Source organism: Neolamprologus brichardi, chromosome 6 (genome assembly GCF_056152115.1).
Source record: "Neolamprologus brichardi isolate AB-2024 chromosome 6, ASM5615211v1, whole genome shotgun sequence".
Classification (NCBI taxonomy): domain Eukaryota; kingdom Metazoa; phylum Chordata; class Actinopteri; order Cichliformes; family Cichlidae; genus Neolamprologus; species Neolamprologus brichardi.
The window spans coordinates 19503134-19509133 of NC_142109.1; positions in this window are offsets into that span (position 1 = coordinate 19503134).

Here is a 6000-nt window from a genome sequence, read left to right on the forward strand (position 1 = left end):
ATTATGAAGGAAGATTACCTATGTAGGAAGGAGTGTTAAGCCTAAATAAAGGAACAGTGCAAAATGTATTTGTGGCATTGCGTGAGAGAAAAACATGCATGAATTTAAATGGTGATACAGTAAATGATTGATTGTGTAACTGACTGATGGTAACTGTTTTTGTAATATTGAATAAGAAATCTTATAGTCTATTTGTAGAGAGATTATTCAATGTGTAAAATTAACTTTTTTATTTGTCAAAAACTAACATGAATTTCACATTTCCCTCATTTTGGTGTAATGTCTGACCTGAATGTGCTTCATTAGTATATCAAAATTACTTTATTATATATCATTTGATGTAGTCGAAAGTTTATCATTTTAATAACAGTCGGTGAAATGATAAGCAGCACTCACAGTCTGCTGAGTGGTAAATTAATGCATTAACTTCGAATTTGCTAAGTGACAGGTTTCTGCAGTATGCATAATTTGCCTTCTTCAGAGCACCAGTGCTGTGTTCGCTATTATATTTTTTCTTTATAGATTTCTATCGCCTGTTTCTCTTATAATGTCCCATCTAAAGTTGACGGTATTCAGTCTGTGCATTTTGTGAGCAACAATAGTCAAATACCCCCTTTTATGGGAGTATACATAGAGCCTGAAGTTTGGGTTAAAGGTGAAAGTTGATAGCAACCATTTTGATGCCCAGGTTTTATGTTTATTCAAGTCACTTAATGCAAATAAAACCTGGCTGTGGTCAACTTGTATTCATACAATATTAGCATGCCTAAACAAATTAGAGGAGTGCAAAAATTAAGAACTGTAAGGCAAACAATGCAGGCTTTGTGATTTGTCTTAATAATACAAAACAGACTTTGATTCCAAGACCACACTTGCCTCTCGGTTAGTTTTACAGTTGAGTTTGAAATTTCTGGTTTTCTATATTAAAGGATTTGCATGAGTATGTGTCTTTTTATCTCTCTGAATGCTGAGCCTGTACATTTTAAAAATTGACTTCTGACATGGTTTATTTACTTGTTGTTGTTGTTTTTTTTAAATTCTTTGAAGTTCTGTTTTCCTTTACTGTCATCTTTTATTATGTTTTAAACAGTAAAGAAGCTGTTGTTTTTAAATGTGCTTGCTTATAAATAAAGTGACTTAATTTGACTGTGCTTAAGTAAAGTTCTCTTCTTGTGTTTAAGCCTGCTTGTGAAAGGACATGGCATTTGTCCTCATGTGATTTCCTGTTTTTCTTTCTTGTTTTTCTGTAGTCCAGCTCTAGTTATGTATCCTTCAATGCAATAAGTATTACAAAAGGTGTTTGATAGAAATAGATAGCTAAAAGAAGTTACTGGACAATGAAACTATCAACATTTGGCCCAAAGCAAACAGGAAAACCTCAGTGACAAACAGTCCATCATACTCTACAAACTGCAACATGGAGGCAGACTGATGCTAAAATGACAGAATTTTTAACTTTCTCGACTTGTGATAATCAGGGAATTGAAGAATTAAATCCAACTCTGTTTCATGGAAGTTGCTTACTGTGTTATATACTGTGTAAATAAAAATAATAAAATAATTCTTTCTCTCATTTTTGGAGTTTATCTGCTCCAAAACCATGTCAGCTGGGAGACTATTTTAAGGTCAAGACATGATCTAGCACACTGATCCAATACTTATTGGACAGTGAGTGACATGTCATCCAGGTACACAACACAGTGGCTACGACAGATGTTCACGAGCTGTCACTGTCACTCACACTGCAATCGAAATGGTGCAATCTACCATTTGCACCATCTAAATGGTGCAACAAGCAGCCGCACCTCCACTAAAGCAACAAAACATAAAACAAATCAGTAAAAGAGATATGAACAAAACAAATACACCCTAAGGTACAGTTCTTTATAAAAGCATGATTAAAATATATCAAACAATTCCGAATAAAAGACCATAAAACCAGGAGTCGGTCAAGGCCAGTCCATAAACCTTTGTAAAATGACAACAAGGCTACAACAAGACAAAACAAGACGGCAGCAATGTGGTACAATCCTATAACAAACGCAAGAGTCCCACTTACCACTCTCTAAAGGGCAGTACTAAAATGAGCAGCTTTCCTGAAGAAATCAAACCGCTCTGCAATGCTTAGCCGCTTAATGCTCTTGGCCACCTTGGATGGGAAAAGAATGCCAAATGCCTCCATGTGGCACAGCATGCTGTGTTTCTTATAAGGCTAAGGCAAAATCTACGTCACTACATGTTGATAATGGTGTTCTTTCATTTTTGATCTACTGCAGAATATTTTTAAAGTTATCTGCTATAAAAGCCCAGGCCAGGAAAATCTCATGTTTTTATGTGTTTTATCCTCAGTTACTTTGACACAAAGGCATCTGCTGTAATGCTTACAACTTTGATAAAGTCTTGCAAGCAGAGATGGGCAGTAACGCGTTACTGTAATCCGATTACTTTTTTCAAGTAACGAGTAAAGTAAGGGATTACTATTGCAAAAACGGTAATTAGATTACCGTTACTTTCCCGTAGGAACGCTGCGTTACTGCGTTACTAAAACCGTGATTTTCTTGCGAGAATGTCTCATGACAGTGACCTAAGCGAGTGTGCTGTTCGTGACAACAGCTGTGTGCAGATCAACAATGGATAATATATCGAGTGCGGGAGAGAGTATGAGCGTGCAGCGTTTAAAGCGTGGAAGTACTGACCTTACTTTGAGTTTGATTCCATAAAAAGTGACAAAAACATTAGTGTCCGATGTGCGTGGGAAGAAAACTTCTTTTTACAGCGAAAAAAACCCCCTGAACTTCCAAGCAAGCACCGAGTAGCTACGACGTAATGACAAACTCACAGAGAAACTGCGGTATCCTTCCACTGACCGCTGCGGCACGCCTGCACCAGGATAAACCTCCGCCTACTCTACTCCTGCTTTACAGGTGAAAATAGAGCAAAAGGACCGCTAGTCTTTGACTTTATTTATTTTCTGCTGTGTTTTACTTGCATCTGAAGGAGTGAGTGTAAACACACAAAAAAATGTTTGCTTCATGCATAAAGTTAAAAGATTAAAACTAACAAAACAAGTTTTAAAAAGAGACTTTTCCATTTGATTACATTTTGTATGATGGATTATGTAGAAAAAGTAGAATTGGGCTGAAAGATCTATCGCTTTATCAACTATTCAGGTTGTAAATCATGTTTTTAAAAAGTAACTAAGTAATTAATTACTTTTGAAAATAAGTAATCAGTAAAGTAACGGGATTACTTTTTTGGGGAAGTAATCAGTAATTAATTACTGATTACTTTTTTCAAGTAACTTGACCAACACTGCTTGCAAGTGTCAGCTTTCTTTTTATAGATATAAAAAAATATGGATATGTACTGATAAGTGATCAGAATTATAATATTTCTGACTGTTGGTGGCAACATTTCCCTGATTCAAATGGAATCGAATACTGGATCAAATCAAATCGGAACCTTGTGAATCAGAATCAAAGCAATTCTAGAAATCAGTGATGATACCCAGCCCTACTAATGATCTTCTACCTAATCACACGAGCCAAAGTGTGAAAACGAGTGTAGGAGGGAACATTTTTTGCCCCTCTAAGCCTGAAGGGAAAAAGAGGGAACACACACATGTAAAGGAAGCTCTTAAAACGTGGCTATCCCAATTGGGCTTTCACCAAGTCAGCAAAGATGCACAGAAAAGAAAATCAGACAACAACTAGGGAGGATCAGAAAGACAAACGCAAGGACATTGTTATCCCCTATGCAGCCGGTGTAAAAAAAAAAAAAAAAAAAAACTCGGGACAGTCTTCCCCAAACACGTCATCGCAGTGTACTTCAGACCCAGCCACACACTCGCACTGTCACGGTCCTGGGTCGGTGGCCCAGTGTTTTTGGTTTTTGTACGTTTACCTTTGATACGTTTATGTATTATGACTGTTTGTGTTTTGGTTTCCCAGTGTTTAGTCTGTGCTCCCTCTGTTTGGCGTCATCCCTGCCTGTGTATCCCCTCTAGTGTAGCCAGGTCTCTGTGTTAAGCCCGCGTCTCTGAGTCTGTGTCTTTGCGTGTGTGTGTGTTTTTCCTGTTTTACTTTGAAGGTCTGTGTCTGATCTCAGTGTGTTCAGTTTACGTTTCCCCTGTCCCGTCATGTCTGATTACTCCCAGCTGTGCCCTCCTTCTGTGTCTCATTCCCTCGTTATCCTTCTGTGTATTCAAGCCTTGTGTCTGCCTCTGTTAGTTGAGATTACAGAATGCGTAATCTCTGTCCGGTGTTCTGTGTTCACCCTTTGCGTCATTCTGCATCATTTTCTGTGTCTTCCCCCCTCTCTGTTTTCAGGTTTGTTTTTGCTTAGTTTTCCCAGTTTAGGTTTTCTCTGTTCTGTTTTCAACACCCTCGCCTTTGTTGTATGTGCACGCTCCATAAATAAAGCTTCCTCACCTCAGTTGTGCCGGATCTTGGGTCCTTTAATAATTCCCCACGGTTTGCCCGGCTAACCATGACACAGATTAAAAACTGGTTCATCCCAAAGACAAAACTCCTAAACACAAACTTAACAATGTAGTGTATGCTGTACAGTGTAGCGAGGAATGCCCAGACCTCTACATTGGAGAGACCAAATAGCCACTTCATGAACGTATGGCACAACATAGAAGAGCTACCTCCACGGGACAAGACTTGGCTGTCCATATGCATCTAAAAGACAAAGGTCACTCTTTTGAGGATGCCAATGTTCACATTTTGGACAGAGAAGACAGATGGCTTCAAAGAGGAGTGAAAGAAGCCATCTATGTCCACTGTGAATGACCGTCTTTCAACAGAGGCGGTGGCTTACGACACCAACTGCCAGTTCTGAGATCCCTTCCCAGATGCCTTAATGCCCCCTCACATCCTGGGCCATTTAACCTCATAAAATCCCATGATAGGCTGGGGCTAGGTTTCACAATGAGCTCACCATAAAAGCTTGGATGATTGTGACCTGTGAGAATTTACTGTGGTGATGAACTGGATGATGACCATCATGAGGTCACATCAACATTCAACTATATATACACAACAATAGTATAAGTAAACATTTGCGTCTTCATTATTTATTGATCATACACATACTCACAGACTAATATTGTGCAACGAAAGATTACTGGCCAAGCCAGTTTCACAAAAAAACTATGACTCAGCCTTCGATATATTGTATCTGTCAGTAACATCTCTATACATGTTGGTTGCACAATGTTGTTGTGCTCTTTAATTTTATTTTTCTGTTTTATTATTAAAACATAAAAAATGTATTACCTATAAATACATAGAAATTAAAGATTTAAGAAGAATCAAAGCGCTCAGCTGAAATTGTTTTCCACATTTGGATTTTACAATTAGTAATAGTCAGGATTGCCATTTTTATTTTAAAACGTAAATTCTAAAATGTTGAATACATTAAAAACAAATCGAACAGTTGAAAATATCGAGTACAAGAACTGTTACAAGCAACTTTATTGATTATACAGAAAAATGTAAATCAATTTAATAAAGAAATGCATCCACTGGTCCTATTAGGGATTCAGTTAGAAAACAAGATGATAAGCAGAAGATGCAGCACAGTGGGAAACACTATTAAAATTATGACTCACCCTAACTAAGTGTTAAGGTGAGTCACATTGCCTCAAATGGCCCAACAGCTCCATTTGCTCTCCTCCTTTTCCTCTTTATAAACCGCACCTGTGATTATGAGGGGAAACACCTGTGGTCAGAGGGAGGAGGACAAGGGGAGAGAGAGAGAGCCACACACTCACAACCACAGCTGTAACGCTCAGTGATCGCCTCCAATCCACACAATTCGACTTTAAAACCAAGGGTCACCACAAACGCCCAGTGAGCACAGTGGCTGCCACCAGAAATCCCTAATGAAAACAGAGGAACCAGGGTTGAGATTACTAGCACCACATCTTAAAAAGCACTAGTAAGCAAAAAGGTTATATTTTAAAAGTACAAAAAATTAAAAACACTAGTGAAT